At 46.3% G+C, this 23,731-nt stretch overlaps 15 non-coding genes across 15 annotated transcripts; all 15 read left to right on the top strand.

Annotated features, from left to right (window-relative positions):
• Nucleotides 1-1,431: 1,431 nt before the first annotated feature.
• Nucleotides 1,432-1,505, top strand: TRNAN-GUU (transfer RNA asparagine (anticodon GUU)). The gene has a single exon. It is a non-coding gene; the product is annotated as a tRNA-Asn (tRNA).
• Nucleotides 1,506-1,818: 313 nt separating this feature from the next.
• On the top strand, nucleotides 1,819-1,890 carry TRNAW-CCA (transfer RNA tryptophan (anticodon CCA)). Its single transcript has one exon. It is a non-coding gene; the product is annotated as a tRNA-Trp (tRNA).
• Nucleotides 1,891-4,055: 2,165 nt separating this feature from the next.
• TRNAW-CCA (transfer RNA tryptophan (anticodon CCA)) lies at nucleotides 4,056-4,127 on the top strand. The gene has a single exon. It is a non-coding gene; the product is annotated as a tRNA-Trp (tRNA).
• A 2,165-nt stretch (nucleotides 4,128-6,292) lies between these two features.
• On the top strand, nucleotides 6,293-6,364 carry TRNAW-CCA (transfer RNA tryptophan (anticodon CCA)). Its single transcript has one exon. It is a non-coding gene; the product is annotated as a tRNA-Trp (tRNA).
• A 1,790-nt stretch (nucleotides 6,365-8,154) lies between these two features.
• On the top strand, nucleotides 8,155-8,228 carry TRNAN-GUU (transfer RNA asparagine (anticodon GUU)). Its single transcript has one exon. It is a non-coding gene; the product is annotated as a tRNA-Asn (tRNA).
• A 2,562-nt stretch (nucleotides 8,229-10,790) lies between these two features.
• On the top strand, nucleotides 10,791-10,862 carry TRNAW-CCA (transfer RNA tryptophan (anticodon CCA)). Its single transcript has one exon. It is a non-coding gene; the product is annotated as a tRNA-Trp (tRNA).
• A 2,170-nt stretch (nucleotides 10,863-13,032) lies between these two features.
• Nucleotides 13,033-13,104, top strand: TRNAW-CCA (transfer RNA tryptophan (anticodon CCA)). Its single transcript has one exon. It is a non-coding gene; the product is annotated as a tRNA-Trp (tRNA).
• A 1,790-nt stretch (nucleotides 13,105-14,894) lies between these two features.
• TRNAN-GUU (transfer RNA asparagine (anticodon GUU)) lies at nucleotides 14,895-14,968 on the top strand. The gene has a single exon. It is a non-coding gene; the product is annotated as a tRNA-Asn (tRNA).
• A 313-nt stretch (nucleotides 14,969-15,281) lies between these two features.
• Nucleotides 15,282-15,353, top strand: TRNAW-CCA (transfer RNA tryptophan (anticodon CCA)). Its single transcript has one exon. It is a non-coding gene; the product is annotated as a tRNA-Trp (tRNA).
• Nucleotides 15,354-17,143: 1,790 nt separating this feature from the next.
• TRNAN-GUU (transfer RNA asparagine (anticodon GUU)) lies at nucleotides 17,144-17,217 on the top strand. The gene has a single exon. It is a non-coding gene; the product is annotated as a tRNA-Asn (tRNA).
• A 313-nt stretch (nucleotides 17,218-17,530) lies between these two features.
• Nucleotides 17,531-17,602, top strand: TRNAW-CCA (transfer RNA tryptophan (anticodon CCA)). The gene has a single exon. It is a non-coding gene; the product is annotated as a tRNA-Trp (tRNA).
• Nucleotides 17,603-19,392: 1,790 nt separating this feature from the next.
• On the top strand, nucleotides 19,393-19,466 carry TRNAN-GUU (transfer RNA asparagine (anticodon GUU)). Its single transcript has one exon. It is a non-coding gene; the product is annotated as a tRNA-Asn (tRNA).
• Nucleotides 19,467-19,779: 313 nt separating this feature from the next.
• On the top strand, nucleotides 19,780-19,851 carry TRNAW-CCA (transfer RNA tryptophan (anticodon CCA)). The gene has a single exon. It is a non-coding gene; the product is annotated as a tRNA-Trp (tRNA).
• Nucleotides 19,852-21,641: 1,790 nt separating this feature from the next.
• Nucleotides 21,642-21,715, top strand: TRNAN-GUU (transfer RNA asparagine (anticodon GUU)). The gene has a single exon. It is a non-coding gene; the product is annotated as a tRNA-Asn (tRNA).
• A 313-nt stretch (nucleotides 21,716-22,028) lies between these two features.
• On the top strand, nucleotides 22,029-22,100 carry TRNAW-CCA (transfer RNA tryptophan (anticodon CCA)). Its single transcript has one exon. It is a non-coding gene; the product is annotated as a tRNA-Trp (tRNA).
• Nucleotides 22,101-23,731: the final 1,631 nt, after the last annotated feature.

Raw genomic sequence — 23,731 nt, 5'->3', positions numbered from 1 at the left:
CCTGGGAACTCTAGGTGTGACTAAAGGATATATGCTGGGGCCCCGAAAGGGGGTCGGCAGTCTAGTGGGAATGCCCATCACTTTGCAGTTTGGGTTTGTGAGTTCAGGTACCGGTCTGGTGTCGGAAACCTGTAAGCGCCCTCCCAATCAACTGTCGGTCCTGGATTGTGAGGATTTCCCCTTATACTGGTCTCAGTAGACACATTTCCATTTTACTTTTTCACTCTCGCATTGCCTATTTCTCTCTCTCTCATAGATACATTATAGACAAGAGAGACATTGTCAGCGAGAGGGCTCCACAGCACCTTCCCCCATTTCCCTAAGTGCATTGCAAGGGGCTCTGGGAGGCGTGCACATTTGTCTGAAACACAAAGATCCACTGGCAATAAAAAGCGTAGGTCCCTAGTTTGCATTTCTTAGAATTTGAGGTGACACTCAGAGTTGTCTCGGGCGTGACTGTACCTTTCATAGGAGATGTGCTAATCCCCAAACCCTCTTCCTTTGTCCCAGTAATCTGTCTTAGTGCCTCTAGCAAGTTGTTTTCTGAAACAAAGCTTACCTGAACATCCTGTAAAATTGGTAACTTTTCAGTAGCAGTACAGTGCAGTATATAGCATTCCTGTTGCGCACAGCATCTAGATCCAAAAATTGCTTACTCTACCCCAGAAATTAGAATTCACCCAGTCAAACAGAGGGATCTATAAAGAGCATGGCAAGTAGTTAACATAAGCTACTTCCCCCAAGTTCTCTTGGTGCACTCTGCTGCCCTCTTTTAACAGAAGAATGCAACTGCAGGTCTTGCTTCTCAGCAAGGTACCTACATATAGAAACCTTGGTGCACTCTTGCTAAATCTGCTGGAATGTGTCTTCTATTGTGCCCAAGGTGGTTGTGTATTTGGGGACTCAGGGAAGCAAGGGAGCAGTCTAATGCACTGCAGTGCTACGAGAGGCATGCCTTTTTAAGAAAAAAATTCAGGTTTTCTGCCAATCAGAAAAAAATAGCAATGCAATCAGGCCAAAGGCAGAACACACATGCCAGTGAGTCTCTGTGGCGCAATTGGTTAGCGCGTTCGGCTGTTAACCGAAAAGACGCTGCTGTTTTGGGCACAAAGACAGAGTGTTCCACTCAGTAAACCTGAGTCATTTCTCCCATGTTCTCTGGGTTCAGCCTACTGTCCCCTTTTAACACAAGTGCGCAACTGTGGCTTTCTCCTCATAGCAAGTTATGCCTACACAGAGGGCATTTGGTGCACTGTTGATGGGCTCTGTCCTCTACTAAATCCCCTGTGTTTGTGGATTACGGGAGGTAGGGAAGTACTTCATACCCTGATTTGCTGTGGGAAATAGAGCTATTTTAGAAATATTTTCAGGTTGCCTGGGGAGCATAAGCAAACAGCACACCAATCAGGCCCCAGTGTAAGCACTGCATGAGTCTCTGTGGCGCAATCGGTTAGCGCGTTCGGCTGTTAACCGAAAGGTTGGTGGTTCAAGCCCACCCAGGGACGATGCATTTTGGCTCAAAAATTCAGCATGACCAACTATGAACTTCTGTTTACCTCTCGCAGGTCTCGTCTGCTGACGTCCAAAAAATCCAATAAACTGCAAGCAATTCTTCTCGCTTGCTTTAGTTTTTCAAAACTTGCCATTCAATTCATAAACATCAAGACTTCATGGGAAGGGTTTGGCTGCAGCGTGTACTGATGCACAGAAGGAAGCTGTCCTAGCCAGTCTACTTAAAGAAGCAATGAGGCTCTGCAGGTGCATGTACGTCTCCTACCTTTATTCTGTCATCAGACACACCAGGTGGACTGCCACAAGGACCTCGTGGCGCAATGGTAGCGCGTCTGACTCCAGATCAGAAGGTTGCGTGTTCAAATCACGTCGGGGTCATATTTGCTTTTCCCACTCTGAAATACAAAATTGCTCTTCAGTATCTCGTTATTTCAACCTGACTGCATCTTTGTGCTCTGGGCCTAGTTGTTCTGGCGTTTCGAATGTAAGCTTTGCAGCAGGGAAGTATCATATTGCCAGACACCCATGAAGGACATGGTCAACCTTTAAAGCAGGCCAATCTCTATGTTTTACTGGATGCAGCAGAAGTATTTCCTCTTTACCATCTCTTCAAGTGGGCCTGACTGATGTGCTGTTTTGTGCACGCTACGTGGGCTTTGTAAAGCATACCTCTGCCATTTGCATGGCCTCCTAGCGCTGTCAATATTTTCGTGTAATCGCTGAATGCTGCACTGTCCTGGGAACTCTAGGTGTGACTAAAGGATATATGCTGGGGCCCCGAAAGGGGGTCGGCAGTCTAGTGGCAATGCCCATCACTTTGCAGTTTGGGTTTGTGAGTTCAGGTACCGGTCTGGTGTCGGAAACCTGTAAGCGCCCTCCCAATCAACTGTCGGTCCTGGATTGTGAGGATTTCCCCTTATACTGGTCTCAGTAGACACATTTCCATTTTACTTTTTCACTCTCGCATTGCCTATTTCTCTCTCTCTCATAGATACATTATAGACAAGAGAGACATTGTCAGCGAGAGGGCTTCACAGCACCTTCCCCCATTTCCCTAAGTGCATTGCAAGGGGCTCTGGGAGGCGTGCACATTTGTCTGAACCACAAAGATCCACTGGCAATAAAAAGCGTAGGTCCCTAGTTTGCATTTCTTAGAATTTGAGGTGACACTCAGAGTTGTCTTGGGCGTGACTGTACCTTTCATAGGAGATGTGCTAATCCCCAAACCCTCTTCCTTTGTCCCAGTAATCTGTTTTAGTGCCTCTAGCAAGTTGTTTTCTGAAACAAAGCTTACCTGAACATCCTGTAAAATTGGTAACTTTTCAGTAGCAGTACAGTGCAGTATATAGCATTCCTGTTGCGCACAGCAACTAGATCCAAAAATTGCTTACTCTACCCCAGAAATTAGAATTCACCCAGTCAAACAGAGGGATCTATAAAGAGCATGGCAAGTAGTTAACATAAGCTACTTCCCCCAAGTTCTCTTGGTGCACTCTGCTGCCCTCTTTTAACAGAAGAATGCAACTGCAGGTCTTGCTTCTCAGCAAGGTACCTACATATAGAATCCTTGGTGCACTCTTGCTAAATCTGCTGGAATGTGTCTTCTATTGTGCCCAGGGTGGTTGTGTATTTGGGGACTCAGGGAAGCAAGGGAGCAGTCTAATGCACTGCAGTGATAAGAGAGGCATGCCTTTTTCAGAAAAAAGTTCAGGTTTTCTGCCAATCAGAAAAAAATAGCAATGCAATCAGGCCAAAGGCAGAACACACATGCCAGTGAGTCTCTGTGGTGCAATTGGTTAGCGCGTTCGGCTGTTAACCGAAAAGACGCTGCTGTTTTTGGCACAAAGACACAGAGTGTTCCACTCAGTAAACCTGAGTAATTTCTCCCGTGTTCTCTGGGTTCAGCCTACTGTCCCCTTTTAACACAAGTGCGCAACTGTGGCTTTATCCTCATAGCAAGTTATGCCTACACAGAGGACATTTGGTGCACTGTTGATGGGCTCTGTCCTCTACTAAATCCCCTGTGTTTGTGGATTAGGGGAGGTAGGGAAGTGCTTGATACCCTGATTTGCTGTGGGAAAAAGAGCTATTTTAGAAATATTTTCAGGTTGCCTGGGAAGCATAAGCAAACAGCACCCCAATCAGGCCCCTGTGTAAGAACTGCATGAGTCTCTGTGGCGCAATCGGTTAGCGTGTTCGAAGGTTGGTGGTTCAAGCCCACCCAGGGACGGTGCATTTTGGCTCAAAAATTCAGCGTGACCAACTATGGACTTCTGTTTACCTCTCGCAGGTCTCGTCTGCTGACGTCCAAAAAATCCAATAAACTGCAAGCAATTCTTCTCGCTTGCTTTAGTTTTTCAAAACTTGCCATTCAATTCATAAACATCAAGACTTCATGGGAAGGGTTTGGCTGCAGCGTGTACTGATGCACAGAAGGAAGCTATCCTAGCCAGTCTACTTAAAGAAGCAATGAGGCTCTGCAGGTGCATGTACGTCTCCTACCTTTATTCTGTCATCAGACACACCAGGTGGATTGCCAGAAGGACCTCGTGGCGCAATGGTAGCACGTCTGACTCCAGATCAGAAGGTTGCGTGTTCAAATCACGTCGGGGGCATATTTGCTTTTCCCACTCTGAAATATAAAATTGCTCTTCAGTATCTCGTTATTTCAACCTGACTGCATCTTTGTGCTCTGGGCCTAGTTGTTCTGGCGTTTCGAATGTAAACTTTGCAGCAGGGAAGTATCATATTGACAGACCCCCATGAAGGACATGGTCAACCTTTAAAGCAGGCCAATCTCTATGTTTTACTGGATGCAGCAGAAGTATTTCCTCTTTACCATCTCTTCAAGTGGGCCTGACTGATGTGCTGTTTTGTGCACGCTACGTGGGCTTTGTAAAGCATACCTCTGCCATTTGCATGGCCTCCTAGCGCTGTCAATATTTTCGTGTAATCGCTGAATGCTGCACTGTCCTGGGAACTCTAGGTGTGACTAAACGATATATGCTGGGGCCCCGAAAGGGGGTCGGCAGTCTAGTGGCAATGCCCATCACTTTGCAGTTTGGGTTTGTGAGTTCAGGTACCGGTCTGGTGTAGGAAACCTGTAAGCGCCCTCCCAATCAACTGTCGGTCCTGGATTGTGAGGATTTCCCCTTATACTGGTCTCAGTAGACACATTTCCATTTTACTTTTTCACTCTCGCATTGCCTATTTCTCTCTCTCTCATAGATACATTATAGACAAGAGAGACATTGTCAGCGAGAGGGTTGCACAGCACCTTCCCCCATTTCCCTAAGTGCATTGCAAGGGGCTCTGGGAGGCGTGCACATTTGTCTGAAACACAAAGATCCACTGGCAATAAAAGGCGTAGGACCCCAGTTCGCATTTCTTAGAATTTGAGGAGGCACTCAGAGTTGTCTCGGGCGTGACTGTACCTTTCATAGGAGATGTGCTAATCCCCAAACCCTCTTCCTTTGTCCCAGTAATCTGTCCTAGGGCCTCTAGCATGTTGTTTTCTGAAACAAAGCTTACCTGAACATCCTGTAAAATTGGTAACTTTTCAGTAGCAGTACAGTGCAGTATATAGCATTCCTGTTGCGCACAGCATCTAGATCCAAAAATTGCTTACTCTACCCCAGAAATTAGAATTCACCCAGTCAAACAGAGGGATCTATAAAGATCATGGCAAGTAGTTAACATAAGCTACTTCCCCCAAGTTCTCTTGGTGCACTCTGCTGCCCTCTTTTAACAGAAGAATGCAACTGCAGGTCTTGCTTCTCAGCAAGGTACCTACATATAGAATCCTTGGTGCACTCTTGCTAAATCTGCTGGAATGTGTCTTCTATTGTGCCCAGGGTGGTTGTGTATTTGGGGACTCAGGGAAGCAAGGGAGCAGTCTAATGCACTGCAGTGATAAGAGAGGCATGCCTTTTTCAGAAAAAAGTTCAGGTTTTCTGCCAATCAGAAAAAAATAGCAATGCAATCAGGCCAAAGGCAGAACACACATGCCAGTGAGTCTCTGTGGTGCAATTGGTTAGCGCGTTCGGCTGTTAACCGAAAAGACGCTGCTGTTTTTGGCACAAAGACACAGAGTGTTCCACTCAGTAAACCTGAGTCATTTCTCCCGTGTTCTCTGGGTTCAGCCTACTGTCCCCTTTTAACACAAGTGCGCAACTGTGGCTTTATCCTCATAGCAAGTTATGCCTACACAGAGGACATTTGGTGCACTGTTGATGGGCTCTGTCCTCTACTAAATCCCCTGTGTTTGTGGATTAGGGGAGGTAGGGAAGTGCTTGATACCCTGATTTGCTGTGGGAAAAAGAGCTATTTTAGAAATATTTTCAGGTTGCCTGGGAAGCATAAGCAAACAGCACCCCAATCAGGCCCCTGTGTAAGAACTGCATGAGTCTCTGTGGCGCAATCGGTTAGCGCGTTCGAAGGTTGGTGGTTCAAGCCCACCCAGGGACGGTGCATTTTGGCTCAAAAATTCAGCGTGACCAACTATGGACTTCTGTTTACCTCTCGCAGGTCTCGTCTGCTGACGTCCAAAAAATCCAATAAACTGCAAGCAATTCTTCTCGCTTGCTTTAGTTTTTCAAAACTTGCCATTCAATTCATAAACATCAAGACTTCATGGGAAGGGTTTGGCTGCAGCGTGTACTGATGCACAGAAGGAAGCTATCCTAGCCAGTCTACTTAAAGAAGCAATGAGGCTCTGCAGGTGCATGTACGTCTCCTACCTTTATTCTGTCATCAGACACACCAGGTGGATTGCCAGAAGGACCTCGTGGCGCAATGGTAGCACGTCTGACTCCAGATCAGAAGGTTGCGTGTTCAAATCACGTCGGGGGCATATTTGCTTTTCCCACTCTGAAATATAAAATTGCTCTTCAGTATCTCGTTATTTCAACCTGACTGCATCTTTGTGCTCTGGGCCTAGTTGTTCTGGCGTTTCGAATGTAAACTTTGCAGCAGGGAAGTATCATATTGACAGACCCCCATGAAGGACATGGTCAACCTTTAAAGCAGGCCAATCTCTATGTTTTACTGGATGCAGCAGAAGTATTTCCTCTTTACCATCTCTTCAAGTGGGCCTGACTGATGTGCTGTTTTGTGCACGCTACGTGGGCTTTGTAAAGCATACCTCTGCCATTTGCATGGCCTCCTAGCGCTGTCAATATTTTCGTGTAATCGCTGAATGCTGCACTGTCCTGGGAACTCTAGGTGTGACTAAACGATATATGCTGGGGCCCCGAAAGGGGGTCGGCAGTCTAGTGGCAATGCCCATCACTTTGCAGTTTGGGTTTGTGAGTTCAGGTACCGGTCTGGTGTAGGAAACCTGTAAGCGCCCTCCCAATCAACTGTCGGTCCTGGATTGTGAGGATTTCCCCTTATACTGGTCTCAGTAGACACATTTCCATTTTACTTTTTCACTCTCGCATTGCCTATTTCTCTCTCTCTCATAGATACATTATAGACAAGAGAGACATTGTCAGCGAGAGGGTTGCACAGCACCTTCCCCCATTTCCCTAAGTGCATTGCAAGGGGCTCTGGGAGGCGTGCACATTTGTCTGAAACACAAAGATCCACTGGCAATAAAAGGCGTAGGACCCCAGTTCGCATTTCTTAGAATTTGAGGAGGCACTCAGAGTTGTCTCGGGCGTGACTGTACCTTTCATAGGAGATGTGCTAATCCCCAAACCCTCTTCCTTTGTCCCAGTAATCTGTCCTAGGGCCTCTAGCATGTTGTTTTCTGAAACAAAGCTTACCTGAACATCCTGTAAAATTGGTAACTTTTCAGTAGCAGTACAGTGCAGTATATAGCATTCCTGTTGCGCACAGCATCTAGATCCAAAAATTGCTTACTCTACCCCAGAAATTAGAATTCACCCAGTCAAACAGAGGGATCTATAAAGATCATGGCAAGTAGTTAACATAAGCTACTTCCCCCAAGTTCTCTTGGTGCACTCTGCTGCCCTCTTTTAACAGAAGAATGCAACTGCAGGTCTTGCTTCTCAGCAAGGTACCTACATATAGAAACCTTGGTGCACTCTTGCTAAATCTGCTGGAATGTGTCTTCTATTGTGCCCAAGGTGGTTGTGTATTTGGGGACTCAGGGAAGCAAGGGAGCAGTCTAATGCACTGCAGTGCTAAGAGAGGCATGCCTTTTTCAGAAAAAAGTTCAGGTTTTCTGCCAATCAGAAATAAATAGCAATGCAATCAGGCCAAAGGCAGAACACACATTCCAGTGAGTCTCTGTGGCACAATTGGTTAGCGCGTTCGGCTGTTAACCGAAAAGACGCTGCTGTTTTTGGCACAAAGACACAGAGTGTTCCACTCAGTAAACCTGAGTCATTTCTCCCGTGTTCTCTGGGTTCAGCCTACTGTCCCCTTTTAACACAAGTGCGCAACTGTGGCTTTCTCCTCATAGCAAGTTATGCCTACACAGAGGACATTTGGTGCACTGTTGATGGGCTCTGTCTTCTACTAAATCCCCTGTGTTTGTGGATTATGGGAGGTAGGGAAGTGCTTGATACCCTGATTTGCTGTGGGAAATAGAGCTATTTTAGAAATATTTTCAGGTTGCCTGGGAAGCATAAGCAAACAGCACACCAATCAGGCCCCAGTGTAAGCACTGCATGAGTCTCTGTGGCGCAATCGGTTAGCGCGTTCGGCTGTTAACCGAAAGGTTGGTGGTTCAAGCCCACCCAGGGACGATGCATTTTGGCTCAAAAAATCAGCGTGACCAACTATGAACTTCTGTTTACCTCTCGCACGTCTCGTCTGCTGACGTCCAAAAAATCCAATAAACCGTAAGCAATTCTTCTCGCTTGCTTTAGTTTTTCAAAACTTGCCATTCAATTCATAAACATCAAGACTTCATGGGAAGGGTTTGGCTGCAGCGTGTACTGATGCACAGAAGGAAGCTATCCTAGCCAGTCTACCTAAAGAAGCAATGAGGCTCTGCAGGTGCATGTACGTCTCCTACCTTTATTCTGTCATCAGACACACCAGGGGGATTGGCACAAGGAGCTCATGGCGCAATGGTAGCGCGTCTGACTCCAGATCAAAAGGTTGTGTGTTCAAATCACGTCGGGGTCATACTTCCTTTTCCCACTCTGAAATACAAAATTGCTCTTCAGTATCTCGTTATTTCAACCTGACTGCATCTTTGTGCTCTGGGCCTAGTTGTTCTGGCGTTTCGAATGTAAGCTTTGCAGCAGGGAAGTATCATATTGACTGACACCCATGAAGGACATGGTCAACCTTTAAAGCAGGCCAATCTCTATGTTTTACTGGATGCAGCAGAAGTATTTCCTCTTTACCATCTCTTCAAGTGGGCCTGACTGATGTGCTGTTTTGTGCACGCTACGTGGGCTTTGTAAAGCATACCTCTTCCATTTGCATGGCCTCCTAGCGCTGTCAATATTTTCGTGTAATCGCTGAATGCTGCACTGTCCTGGGAACTCTAGGTGTGACTAAAGGATATATGTTGGGGCCCCGAAAGGGGGTCGGCAGTCTAGTGGCAATGGGCATCACTTTGCAGTTTGGGTTTGTGAGTTCAGGTACCGGTCTGGTGTCGGAAACCTGTAAGCGCCCTCCCAATCAACTGTCGGTCCTGGATTGTGAGGATTTCCCCTTATACTGGTCTCAGTAGACACATTTCCATTTTACTTTTTCACTCTCGCATTGCCTATTTCTCTCTCTCTCATAGTTACATTATAGACAAGAGAGACATTGTCAGCGAGAGGGCTTCACAGCACCTTCCCCCCTTTCCCTAAGTGCATTGCAAGGGGCTCTGGGAGGCGTGCACATTTGTCTGAAACACAAAGATCCACTGGCAATAAAAAGCGTAGTTCCCTAGTTTGCATTTCTTAGAATTTGAGGTGACACTCAGAGTTGTCTCGGGCGTGACTGTACCTTTCATAGGAGATGTGCTAATCCCCAAACCCTCTTCCTTTGTCCCAGTAATCTGTCTTAGTGCCTATAGCAAGTTGTTTTCTGAAACAAAGCTTACCTGAACATCCTGTAAAATTGGTAACTTTTCAGTAGCAGTAAAGTGCAGTATATAGCATTCCTGTTGCGCACAGCATCTAGATCCAAAAATTGCTTACTCTACCCCAGAAATTAGAATTCACCCAGTCAAACAGAGGGATCTATAAAGAGCATGGCAAGTAGTTAACATAAGCTACTTCCCCCAAGTTCTCTTGGTGCACTCTGCTGCCCTCTTTTAACAGAAGAATGCAACTGCAGGTCTTGCTTCTCAGCAAGGTACCTACATATAGAATCCTTGGTGCACTCTTGCTAAATCTGCTGGAATGTGTCTTCTATTGTGCCCAAGGTGGTTGTGTATTTGGGGACTCAGGGAAGCAAGGGAGCAGTCTAATGCACTGCAGTGCTAAGAGAGGCATGCCTTTTTCAGAAAAAAGTTCAGGTTTTCTGCCAATCAGAAAAAAATAGCAATGTAATCAGGCCAAAGGCAGAACACACATGCCAGTGAGTCTCTGTGGCGCAATTGGTTAGCGCGTTCGGCTGTTAACCGAAAAGACGCTGCTGTTTTGGGCACAAAGACACAGAGTGTTCCACTCAGTAAACCTGAGTCATTTCTCCCGTGTTCTCTGGGTTCAGCCTACTGTCCCCTTTTAACACAAGTGCGCAACTGTGGCTTTCTCCTCATAGCAAGTTATGCCTACACAGAGGGCATTTGGTGCACTGTTGATGGGCTCTGTCCTCTACTAAATCCCCTGTGTTTGTGGATTAGGGGAGGTAGGGAAGTGCTTGATACCCTGATTTGCTGTGGGAAATAGAGCTATTTTAGAAATATTTTCAGGTTGCCTGGGAAGCATAAGCAAACAGCACACCAATCAGGCCCCAATTTAAGCACTGCATGAGTCTCTATGGCGCAATCGGTTAGCGCGTTCGGCTGTTAACCAAAAGGTTGGTGGTTCAAGCCCACCGAGGGACGATGCATTTTGGGTCAAAAATTCAGCGTGACCAACTATGAACTTCTGTTTACCTCTCGCAGGTCTCGTCTGCTGACGTCCAAAAAATCCAATAAACGGCAAGCAATTCTTCTCGCTTGCTTTAGTTTTTCAAAACTTGCCATTCAATTCATAAACATCAAGACTTCATGGGAAGGGTTTGGCTGCAGCGTGTACTGATGCACAGAAGGAAGCTATCCTAGCCAGTCTACTTAAAGAAGCAATGAGGCTCTGCAGGTGCATGTACGTCTCCTACCTTTATTCTGTCATCAGACACACCAGGTGGATTGCCACAAGGACCTCGTGGCGCAATGGTAGCGCGTCTGACTCCAGATCAGAAGGTTGCGTGTTCAAATCACGTCGGGGTCGTATTTGCTTTTCCCACTCTGAAATATAAAATTGCTCTTCAGTATCTCGTTATTTCAACCTGACTGCATCTTTGTGCTCTGGGCCTAGTTGTTCTGGCGTTTCGAATGTAAGCTTTGCAGCAGGGAAGTATCATATTGACAGACACCCATGAAGGACATGGTCAACCTTTAAAGCAGGCCAATCTCTATGTTTTACTGGATGCAGCAGAAGTATTTCCTCTTTACCATCTCTTCAAGTGGGCCTGACTGATGTGCTGTTTTGTGCACGCTACGTGGGCTTTGTAAAGCATACCTCTGCCATTTGCATGGCCTCCTAGCGCTGTCAATATTTTCGTGTAATCGCTGAATGCTGCACTGTCCTGGGAACTCTAGGTGTGACTAAAGGATATATGCTGGGGCCCCGAAAGGGGGTCGGCAGTCTAGTGGCAATGCCCATCACTTTGCAGTTTGGGTTTTTGAGTTCAGGTACCGGTCTGGTGTCGGAAACCTGTAAGCGCCCTCCCAATCAACTGTCGGTCCTGGATTGTGAGGATTTCCCCTTATACTGGTCTCAGTAGACACATTTCCATTTTACTTTTTCACTCTCGCATTGCCTATTTCTCTCTCTCTCATAGACACATTATAGACAAGAGAGCCATTGTCAGCGAGAGGGCTTCACAGCACCTTCCCCCATTTCCCTAAGTGCATTGCAAGGGGCTCTGGGAGGCGTGCACATTTGTCTGAAACACAAAGATCCACTGGCAATAAAAAGCGTAGGACCCTGGTTCGCATTTCTTAGAATTTGAGGTGGCACTCAGAGTTGTCTCGGGCGTGACAGTACCTTACATAGGAGATGTGCTAATCCCCAAACCCTCTTCCTTTGTCCCACTAATCTGTCCTAGGGCCTCTAGCAAGTTGTTTTCTGAAACAAAGCTTACCTGAACATCCTGTAAAATTGGTAACTTTTCAGTAGCAGTACAGTGCAGTATATAGCATTCCTGTTGCGCACAGCATCTAGATCCAAAAATTGCTTATTCTACCCCAGAAATTAGAATTCACCCAGTCAAACAGAGGGATCTATAAAGAGCATGGCAAGTAGTTAACATAAGCTACTTCCCCCAAGTTCTCTTGGTGCACTCTGCTGCCCTCTTTTAACAGAAGAATGCAACTGCAGGTCTTGCTTCTCAGCAAGGTACCTACATATAGAAACCTTGGTGCACTCTTGCTAAATCTGCTGGAATGTGTCTTCTATTGTGCCCAAGGTGGTTGTGTATTTGGGGACTCAGGGAAGCAAGGGAGCAGTCTAATGTACTGCAGTGCTAAGAGAGGCATGCCTTTTTCAGAAAAAAGTTCAGGTTTTCTGCCAATCAGAAAAAAATAGCAATGCAATCAGGATAAAGGCAGAAAACACATGTCAGTGAGTCTCTGTGGCGCAATTGGTTAGCGCGTTCGGCTGTTAACCGAAAAGACGCTGCTGTTTTTGGCACAAAGACACAGAGTGTTCCACTTAGTAATCCTGAGTCATTTCTCCCGTGTTCTCTGGGTTCTGCCTACTGTCCCCTTTTAACACAAGTGCGCAACTGTGGCTTTCTCCTCATAGCAAGTTATGCCTACACAGAGGACATTTGGTGCACTGTTGATGGGCTCTGTCCTCTACTAAATCCCCTGTGTTTGTGGATTAGGGGAGGTAGGGAAGTGCTTGATACCCTGATTTGCTGTGGGAAATAGAGCTATTTTAGAAATGTTTTCAGGTTGCCTGGGAAGCATAAGCAAACAGCACACCAATCAGGCCCCAGTGTAAGCACTGCATGAGTCTCTGTGGCGCAATCGGTTAGCGCGTCCGGCTGTTAACCGAAAGGTTGGTGGTTCAAGCCCGCCCACCCAGGGACGATGCATTTCGGCTCAAAAATTCAGCTTGACCAACTATGAACTTCTGTTTACCTCTCGCAGGTCTCGTCTGCTAACGTCCAATAAACAGCAAGCAATTCTTCTCGCTTGCTTTAGTTTTTCAAAACTTGCCATTCAATTCATAAACATCAAGACTTCATGGGAAGGGTTTGGCTGCAGCGTGTACTGATGCACAGAAGGAAGCTATCCTAGCCAGTCTACTTAAAGAAGCAATGAGGCTCTGCAGGTGCATGTACGTCTCCTACCTTTATTCTGTCATCAGACACACCAGGTGGACTGCAAAGGACCTCGTGGCGCAATGGTAGCGCGTCTGACTCCAAATCGGAAGGTTGCGTGTTCAAATCACGTCGGGGTCACGTTTGCTTTTCCCACTCTGAAATACAAAATTGCTCTTCAGTATCTCGGTATTTCAACCTGACTGCATCTTTGTGCTCTGGGCCTAGTTGTTCTGGCGTTTCGAATGTAAGCTTTGCAGCAGGGAAGTATCATATTGACAGACACCCATGAAGGACATGGTCAACCTTTAAAGCAGGCCAATCTCTATGTTTTACTGGATGCAGCAGAAGTATTTCCTCTTTACCATCTCTTCAAGTGGGCCTGACTGATGTGCTGTTTTGTGCACGCTACGTGGGCTTTGTAAAGCATACCTCTGCCATTTGCATGGCCTCCTAGCGCTGTCAATATTTTCGTGTAATCGCTGAATGCTGCACTGTCCTGGGAACTCTAGGTGTGACTAAAGGATATATGTTGGGGCCCCGAAAGGGGGTCGGCAGTCTAGTGGCAATGCCCATCACTTTGCAGTTTGGGTTTGTGAGTTCAGGTACCGGTCTGGTGTCGGAAACCTGTAAGCGCCCTCCCAATCAACTGTCGGTCCTGGATTGTGAGGATTTCCCCTTATACTGGTCTCAGTAGACACATTTCCATTTTACTTTTTCACTCTCGCATTGCCTATTTCTCTCTCTCTCATAGTTACATTATAGACAAGAGAGACATTGTCAGCGAGAGGGCTTCACAGCACCTTCCCCCCTTTCCCTAAGTGCATTGCAAGGGGCTCTGGGAGGCGTGCACATTTGTCTGAAACACAAAGATCCACTGGCAATAAAAGGCGTAGGACCCCCGTTCGCATTTCTTAGAATTTGAGGAGGCACTCAGAGTTGTCTCGGGCGTGACTGTACCTTTCATAGGAGATGTGCTAATCCCCAAACCCTCTTCCTTTGTCCCAGTAATCTGTTTTAGTGCCTCTAGCAAGTTGTTTTCTGAAACAAAGCTTACCTGAACATCCTGTAAAATTGGTAACTTTTCAGTAGCAGTACAGTGCAGTATATAGTATTCCTGTTGCGCACAGCATCTAGATCCAAAAATTGCTTACTCTACCCCAGAAATTAGAATTCACCCAGTCAAACAGAGGGATCTATAAAGATCATGGCAAGTAGTTAACATAAGCTACTTCCCCCAAGTTCTCTTGGTGCACTCTGCTGCCCTCTTTTAACAGAAGAATGCAACTGTAGGTCTTGCTTCTCAGAAAGGTACCTACATATAGAAACCTTGGTGCACTCTTGCTAAATCTGCTGGAATGTGTCTTCTATTGTGCCCAAGGTGGTTGTGTATTTGGCGACTCAGGGAAGCAAGGGAGCAGTCTAATGCACTGCAGTGCTAAGAGAGGCATGCCTTTTTCAGAAAAAAGTTCAGGTTTCCTGCCAATCAGAAAAAAATAGCAATGCAATCAGGCCAAAGGCAGAACACACATGCCAGTGAGTCTCTGTGGCGCAATTGGTTAGCGCGTTCGGCTGTTAACCGAAAAGACGCTGCTGTTTTTGGCACAAAGACACAGAGTGTTCCACTCAGTAAACCTGAGTCATTTCTCCCGTGTTCTCTGGGTTCAGCCTACTGTCCCCTTTTAACACAAGTGTGCAACTGTGGCTTTCTCCTCATAGCAAGTTATGCCTACACAGGGGACATTTGGTGCACTGTTGATGGGCTCTGTCCTCTACTAAATCCCCTGTGTTTGTGGATTAGGGGAGGTAGGGAAGTGCTTGATACCCTGATTTGCTGTGGGAAATAGAGCTATTTTAGAAATATTTTCAGGTTGCCTGGGAAGCATAAGCAAACAGCACACCAATCAGGCCCCAGTGTAAGCACTGCATGAGTCTCTGTGGCGCAATCGGTTAGCGCGTTCGGCTGTTAATCGAAAGGTTGGTGGTTCAAGCCCACCCAGGGACGATGCATTTTGGCTCAAAAATTCAGCATGACCAACTATGAACTTCTGTTTACCTCTCGCAGGTCTCGTCTACTGACGTCCAAAAAATCCAATAAACTGCAAGCAATTCTTCTCGCTTGCTTTAGTTTTTCAAAACTTGCCATTCAATTCATAAACATCAAGACTTCATGGGAAGGGTTTGGCTGCAGCGTGTATTGATGCACAGAAGGAAGCTATCCTAGCCAGTCTACTTAAAGAAGCAATGAGGCTTTGCAGGTGCATGTACGTCTCCTACCTTTATTCTGTCATCAGACACACCAGGTGGACTGCCACAAGGACCTCGTGGTGCAATGGTAGCGCGTCTGACTCCAGATCAGAAGGTTGCGTGTTCAAATCACGTCGGGGTCATATTTGCTTTTCCCACTCTGAAATATAAAATTGCTCTTCAGTATCTCGTTATTTCAACCTGACTGCATCTTTGTGCTCTGGGCCTAGTTGTTCTGGCGTTTCGAATGTAAGCTTTGCAGCAGGGAAGTATCATATTGACAGACACCCATGAAGGACATGGTCAACCTTTAAAGCAGGCCAATCTCTATGTTTTACTGGATGCAGCAGAAGTATTTCCTCTTTACCATCTCTTCAAGTGGGCCTGACTGATGTGCTGTTTTGTGCACGCTACGTGGGCTTTGTAAAGCATACCTCTGCCATTTGCATGGCCTCCTAGCGCTGTCAATATTTTCGTGTAATCGCTGAATGCTGCACTGTCCTGGGAACTCTAGGTGTGACTAAAGGATATATGCTGGGGCCCCGAAAGGGGGTCGGCAGTCTAGTGGCAATGCCCATCACTTTGCAGTTTGGGTTTGTGAGTTCAGGTACCGGTCTGGTGTCGGAAACCTGTAAGCGCCCTCCCAATCAACTGTCGGTCCTGGATTGTGAGGATTTCCCCTTATACTGGTCTCAGTAGACACATTTCCATTTTACTTTTTCACTCTCGCATTGCCTATTTCTCTCTCTCTCATAGATACATTATAGACAAGAGAGACATTGTCAGCGAGAGGGCTTCACAGCACCTTCCCCCATTTCCCTAAGTGCATTGCAAGGGGCTCTGGGAGGCGTGCACATTTGTCTGAAACACAAAGATCCACTGGCAATAAAAAGCGTAGGTCCCTAGTTTGCATTTCTTAGAATTTGAGGTGACACTCAGAGTTGTCTCGGGCGTGACTGTACCTTTCATAGGAGATGTGCTAATCACCAAACCCTCTTCCTTTGTCCCAGTAATCTGTCTTAGTGTCTCTAGCAAGTTGTTTTCTGAAACAAAGCTTACCTGAACATCCTGTAAAATTGGTAACTTTTCAGTAGCAGTACAGTGCAGTATATAGCATTCCTGTTGCGCACAGCATCTAGATCCAAAAATTGCTTACTCTACCCCAGAAATTAGAATTCACCCAGTCAAACAGAGGGATCTATAAAGAGCATGGCAAGTAGTTAACATAAGCTACTTCCCCCAAGTTCTCTTGGTGCACTCTGCTGCACTCTTTTAACAGAAGAATGCAACTGCAGGTCTTGCTTCTCAGCAAGGTACCTACATATAGAATCCTTTGTGCACTCTTGCTAAATCTGCTGGAATGTGTCTTCTATTGTGCCCAAGGTGGTTGTGTATTTGGGGACTCAGGGAAGCAAGGGAGCAGTCTAATGCACTGCAGTGCTAAGAGAGGCATGCCTTTTTCAGAAACAAGTTCAGGTTTTCTGCCAATCAGAAAAAAATAGCAATGCAATCAGGCCAAAGGCAGAACACACATGCCAGTGAGTCTCTGTGGCGCAATTGGTTAGCGCGTTCGGCTGTTAACCGAAAAGACGCTGCTGTTTTTGGCACAAAGACACAGAGTGTTCCACTCAGTAAACCTGAGTCATTTCTCCCGTGTTCTCTGGGTTCAGCCTACTGTCCCCTTTTAACACAAGTGCGCAACTGTGGCTTTCTCCTCATAGCAAGTTATGCCTATACAGAGGACATTTGGTGCACTGTTGATGGGCTCTGTCCTCTACTAAATCCCCTGTGTTTGTGGATTAGGGGAGGTAGGGAAGTGCTTGATACCCTGATTTGCTGAGGGAAATAGAGCTATTTTAGAAATATTTTCAGGTTGCCTGGGAAGCATAAGCAAACAGCACACCAATCAGGCCCCTGTGTAAGAACTGCATGAGTCTCTGTGGCGCAATCGGTTAGCGTGTTCGGCTGTTAACCGAAAGGTTGATGGTTCAAGCCCACCCAGGGACGGTGCATTTTGGCTCAAAAATTCAGCGTGACCAACTATGGACTTCTGTTTACCTCTCGCAGGTCTCGTGTGCTGACGTCCAAAAAATCCAATAAACTGCAAGCAATTCTTCTCGCTTGCTTTAGTTTTTCAAAACTTGCCATTCAATTCATAAACATCAAGACTTCATGGGAAGGGTTTGGCTGCAGCGTGTACTGATGCACAGAAGGAAGCTATCCTAGCCAGTCTACTTAAAGAAGCAATGAGGCTCTGCAGGTCCATGCACGTCTCCTACCTTTATTCTGTCATCAGACACACCAGGTGGATTGCCACAAGGACCTCGTGGCGCAATGGTAGTGCATCTGACTCCAGATCAGAAGGTTTCGTGTTCAAATCACGTCGGGGTCATATTTGCTTTTCCCACTCTGAAATATAAAATTGCTCTTCAGTATCTCGTTATTTCAACCTGACTGCATCTTTGTGCTCTGGGCCTAGTTGTTCTGGCGTTTCGAATGTAAACTTTGAAGCAGGGAAGTATCATATTGACAGACACCCATGAAGGACATGGTCAACCTTTAAAGCAGGCCAATCTCTATGTTTTACTGGATGCAGCAGAAGTATTTCCTCTTTACCATCTCTTCAAGTGGGCCTGACTGATGTGCTGTTTTGTGCACGCTACGTGGGCTTTGTAAAGCATACCTCTGCCATTTGCATGGCCTCCTAGCGCTGTCAATATTTTCGTGTAATCGCTGAATGCTGCACTGTCCTGGGAACTCTAGGTGTGACTAAAGGATATATGCTGGGGCCCCGAAAGGGGGTCGGCAGTCTAGTGGCAATGCCCATCACTTTGTAGTTTGGGTTTGTGAGTTCAGGTACCGGTCTGGTGTCAGAAAACTGTAAGCGCCCTCCCAATCAACTGTCGGTCCTGGATTGTGAGGATTTCCCCTTATACTGGTCTCAGTAGACACATTTACATTTTACTTTTTCACTCTCGCATTGCCTATTTCTCTCTCTCTCATAGATACATTATAGACAAGAGAGACATTGTCAGCGAGAGGGTTGCACAGCACCTTCCCCCATTTCCCTAAGTGCATTGCATGGGGCTCTGGGAGGCGTGCACATTTGTCTGAAACACAAAGATCCACTGGCAATAAAAGGCGTAGGACCCCAGTTCGCATTTCTTAGAATTTGAGGAGGCACTCAGAGTTGTCTCGGGCGTGACTGTACCTTTCATAGGAGATGTGCTAATCCCCAAACCCTCTTCCTTTGTCCCAGTAATCTGTCCTAGGGCCTCTAGCAAGTTGTTTTCTGAAACAAAGCTTACCTGAACATCCTGTAAAATTGGTAACTTTTCAGTAGCAGTACAGTGCAGTATATAGCATTCCTGTTGCGCACAGCATCTAGATCCAAAAATTGCTTATTCTACCCCAGAAATTAGAATTCACCCAGTCAAACAGAGGGATCTATAAAGAGCATGGCAAGTAGTTAACATAAGCTACTTCCCCCAAGTTCTCTTGGTGCACTCTGCTGCCCTCTTTTAACAGAAGAATGCAACTGCAGGTCTTGCTTCTCAGCAAGGTACCTACATATAGAAACCTTGGTGCACTCTTGCTAAATCTGCTGGAATGTGTCTTCTATTGTGCCCAAGGTGGTTGTGTATTTGGGGACTCAGGGAAGCAAGGGAGCATTCTAATGCACTGCAGTGCTAAGAGAGGCATGCCTTTTTCAGAAAAAAGTTCAGGTTTTCTGGCAATCAGAAAAAAATAGCAATGCAATCAGGCCAAAGGCAGAACACACATGCCAGTGAGTCTCTGTGGTGCAATTGGTTAGCGCGTTCGGCTGTTAACCGAAAAGACGCTGCTGTTTTTGGCACAAAGACACAGAGTGTTCCACTCAGTAAACCTGAGTCATTTCTCCCGTGTTCTCTGGGTTCAGCCTACTGTCTCCTTTTAACACAAGTGCGCAACTGTGGCTTTCTCCTCATAGCAAGTTATGCCTACACAGAGGGCATTTGGTGCACTGTTGATGGGCTCTGTCCTCTACTAAATCCCCTGTGTTTGTGGATTAGGGGAGGTAGGGAAGTGCTTGATACCCTGATTTGCTGTGGGAAATAGAGCTATTTTAGAAATATTTTCAGGTTGCCTGGGAAGCATAAGCAAACAGCACACCAATCAGGCCCCAGTGTAAGCACTGCACGAGTCTCTGTGGCGCAATCGGTTAGCGCGTTCGGCTGTTAACCGAAAGGTTGGTGGTTCAAGCCCACCCAGGGACGATGCATTTTGGCTCAAAAATTCAGCATGACCAACTATGAACTTCTGTTTACCTCTCGCAGGTCTCGTGTGCTGACGTCCAAAAAATCCAATAAACTGCAAGCAATTCTTCTCGCTTGCTTTCGTTTTTCAAAACTTGCCATTCAATTCATAAACATCAAGACTTCATGGGAAGGGTTTGGCTGCAGCGTGTACTGATGCACAGAAGGAAGCTATCCTAGCCAGTCTACTTAAAGAAGCAATGAGGCTCTGCAGGTGCATGTACGTATCCTACCTTTATTCTGTCATCAGACACACCAGGTGGACTGCCACAAGGACCTCGTGGCGCAATGGTAGCGCGTCTGACTCCAGATCAGAAGGTTGCGTGTTCAAATCACGTCGGGGTCATATTTGCTTTTCCCACTCTGAAATACAAAATTGCTCTTCAGTATCTCGTTATTTCAACCTGACTGCATCTTTGTGCTCTGGGCCTAGTTGTTCTGGCGTTTCGAATGTAAGCTTTGCAGCAGGGAAGTATCATATTGACAGACACCCATGAAGGACATGGTCAACCTTTAAAGCAGGCCAATCTCTATGTTTTACTGGATGCAGCAGAAGTATTTCCTCTTTACCATCTCTTCAAGTGGGCCTGACTGATGTGCTGTTTTGTGCACGCTACGTGGGCTTTGTAAAGCATACCTCTGCCATTTGCATGGCCTCCTAGCGCTGTCAATATTTTCGTGTAATCGCTGAATGCTGCACTGTCCTGGGAACTCTAGGTTCGACTAAAGGATATATGCTGGGGCCCCGAAAGGGGGTCGGCAGTCTAGTGGCAATGCCCATCACTTTGCAGTTTGGGTTTGTGAGTTCAGGTACCGGTCTGGTGTCGGAAACCTGTAAGCGCCCTCCCAATCAACTGTCGGTCCTGGATTGTGAGGATTTCCCCTTATACTGGTCTCAGTAGACACATTTCCATTTTACTTTTTCACTCTCGCATTGCCTATTTCTCTCTCTCTCATAGTTACATTATAGACAAGAGAGACATTGTCAGCGAGTGGGCTTCACAGCACCTTCCCCCCTTTCCCTAAGTGCATTGCATGGGGCTCTGGGAGGCGTGCACATTTGTCTGAAACACAAAGATCCACTGGCAATAAAAAGCGTAGGTCCCTAGTTTGCATTTCTTAGAATTTGAGGTGACACTCAGAGTTGTCTCGGGCGTGACTGTACCTTTCATAGGAGATGTGCTAATCCCCAAACCCTCTTCCTTTGTCCCAGTAATCTGTCTTAGTGCCTCTAGCAAGTTGTTTTCTGAAACAAAGCTTACCTGAACATCCTGTAAAATTGGTAACTTTTCAGTAGCAGTACAGTGCAGTATATAGCATTCCTGTTGCGCACAGCATCTAGATCCAAAAATTGCTTACTCTACCCCAGAAATTAGAATTCACCCAGTCAAACAGAGGGATCTATAAAGAGCATGGCAAGTAGTTAACATAAGCTACTTCCCCCAAGTTCTCTTGGTGCACTCTGCTGCCCTCTTTTAACAGAAGAATGCAACTGCAGGTCTTGCTTCTCAGCAAGGTACCTACATATAGAAACCTTGGTGCACTCTTGCTAAATCTGCTGGAATGTGTCTTCTATTGTGCCCAAGGTGGTTGTGTATTTGGCGACTCAGGGAAGCAAGGGAGCAGTCTAATGCACTGCAGTGCTAAGAGAGGCATGCCTTTTTCAGAAAAAAGTTCAGGTTTTCTGCCAATCAGAAAAAAATAGCAATGCAATCAGGCCAAAGGCAGAACACACATGCCAGTGAGTCTCTGTGGCGCAATTGGTTAGCGCGTTCGGCTGTTAACCGAAAAGACGCTGCTGTTTTTGGCACAAAGACACAGAGTGTTCCACTCAGTAAACCTGAGTCATTTCTCCCGTGTTCTCTGGGTTCAGCCTACTGTCCCCTTTTAACACAAGTGCGCAACTGTGGCTTTCTCCTCATAGCAAGTTATGCCTACACAGAGGACATTTGGTGCACTGTTGATGGGCTCTGTCCTCTACTAAATCCCCTGTGTTTGTGGATTAGGGGAGGTAGGGAAGTGCTTGATACCCTGATTTGCTGTGGGAAATAGAGCTATTTTAGAAATATTTTCAGGTTGCCTGGGGAGCATAAGCAAACAGCACACCAATCAGGCCCCAGTGTTAGCAATGCATGAGTCCCTGTGGCGCAATCGGTTAGCGCGTTCGGCTGTTAACCGAAAGGTTGGTGGTTCAAGCCCACCCAGGGACGATGCATTTTGTCTCAAAAATTCAGCATGACCAACTATGAACTTCTGTTTACCTCTCGCAGGTCTCGTCTGCTGACGTCCAAAAAATCCAATAAACTGCAAGCAATTCTTCTCGCTTGCTTTAGTTTTTCAAAACTTGCCATTCAATTCATAAACATCAAGACTTCATGGGAAGGGTTTGGCTGCAGCGTGTACTGATGCACAGAAGGAAGCTATCCTAGCCAGTCTACTTAAAGAAGCAATGAGGCTCTGCAGGTCCATGCACGTCTCCTACCTTTATTCTGTCATCAGACACACCAGGTGGACTGTCACAAGGACCTCGTGGCGCAATGGTAGCGCGTCTGACTCCAGATCAGAAGGTTGCGTGTTCAAATCACGTCGGGGTCATATTTGCTTTTCCCACTCTGAAATACAAAATTGCTCTTCAGTATCTCGTTATTTCAACCTGACTGCATCTTTGTTCTCTGGGCCTAGTTGTTCTGGCGTTTCGAATGTAAGCTTTGCAGCAGGGAAGTATCATATTGACAGACACCCATGAAGGACATGGTCAACCTTTAAAGCAGGCCAATCTCTATGTTTTACTGGATGCAGCAGAAGTATTTCCTCTTTACCATCTCTTCAAGTCGGCCTGACTGATGTGCTGTTTTGTGCACGCTACGTGGGCTTTGTAAAGCATACCTCTGCCATTTGCATGGCCTCCTAGCGCTGTCAATATTTTCGTGTAATCGCTGAATGCTGCACTGTCCTGGGAACTCTAGGTGTGACTAAAGGATATATGTTGGGGCCCCGAAAGGGGGTCGGCAGTCTAGTGGCAATGCCCATCACTTTGCAGTTTGGGTTTGTGAGTTCAGGTACCGGTCTGGTGTCGGAAACCTGTAAGCGCCCTCCCAATCAACTGTCGGTCCTGGATTGTGAGGATTTCCCCTTATACTGGTCTCAGTAGACACATTTCCATTTTACTTTTTCACTCTCGCATTGCCTATTTCTCTCTCTCTCATAGTTACATTATAGACAAGAGAGACATTGTCAGCGAGTGGGCTTCACAGCACCTTCCCCCCTTTCCCTAAGTGCATTGCATGGGGCTCTGGGAGGCGTGCACATTTGTCTGAAACACAAAGATCCACTGGCAATAAAAAGCGTAGGTCCCTAGTTTGCATTTCTTAGAATTTGAGGTGACACTCAGAGTTGTCTCGGGCGTGACTGTACCTTTCATAGGAGATGTGCTAATCCCCAAACCCTCTTCCTTTGTCCCAGTAATCTGTCTTAGTGTCTCTAGCAAGTTGTTTTCTGAAACAAAGCTTACCTGAACATCCTGTAAAATTGGTAACTTTTCAGTAGCAGTACAGTGCAGTATATAGCATTCCTGTTGCGCACAGCATCTAGATCCAAAAATTGCTTACTCTACCCCAGAAATTAGAATTCACCCAGTCAAACAGAGGGATCTATAAAGAGCATGGCAAGTAGTTAACATAAGCTACTTCCCCCAAGTTCTCTTGGTGCACTCTGCTGCCATCTTTTAACAGAAGAATGCAACTGCAGGTCTTGCTTCTCAGAAAGGTACCTACATATAGAAACCTTGGTGCACTCTTGCTAAATCTGCTGGAATGTGTCTTCTATTGTGCCCAAGGTGGTTGTGTATTTGGCGACTCAGGGAAGCAAGGGAGCAGTCTAATGCACTGCAGTGCTAAGAGAGGCATGCCTTTTTCAGAAAAAAGTTCAGGTTTTCTGCCAATCAGAAAAAAATAGCAATGCAATCAGGCCAAAGGCAGAACACACATGCCAGTGAGTCTCTGTGGCGCAATTGGTTAGCGCGTTCGGCTGTTAACCGAAAAGACGCTGCTGTTTTTGGCACAAAGACACAGAGTGTTCCACTCAGTAAACCTGAGTCATTTCTCCCGTGTTCTCTGGGTTCAGCCTACTGTCCCCTTTTAACACAAGTGCGCAACTGTGGCTTTCTCCTCATAGCAAGTTATGCCTATGATATGATAAGGCATTTGTAACGCGCCTATACACAAGTG

Source organism: Ambystoma mexicanum, chromosome 11 (genome assembly GCF_040938575.1).
Source record: "Ambystoma mexicanum isolate Mex_15411 chromosome 11, UKY_AmexF1_1, whole genome shotgun sequence".
NCBI classification, from domain to species: domain Eukaryota; kingdom Metazoa; phylum Chordata; class Amphibia; order Caudata; family Ambystomatidae; genus Ambystoma; species Ambystoma mexicanum.
The sequence above is the reverse complement of the archived record's forward strand: the minus strand, read 5'-3'. Positions and strand labels throughout refer to the sequence as shown.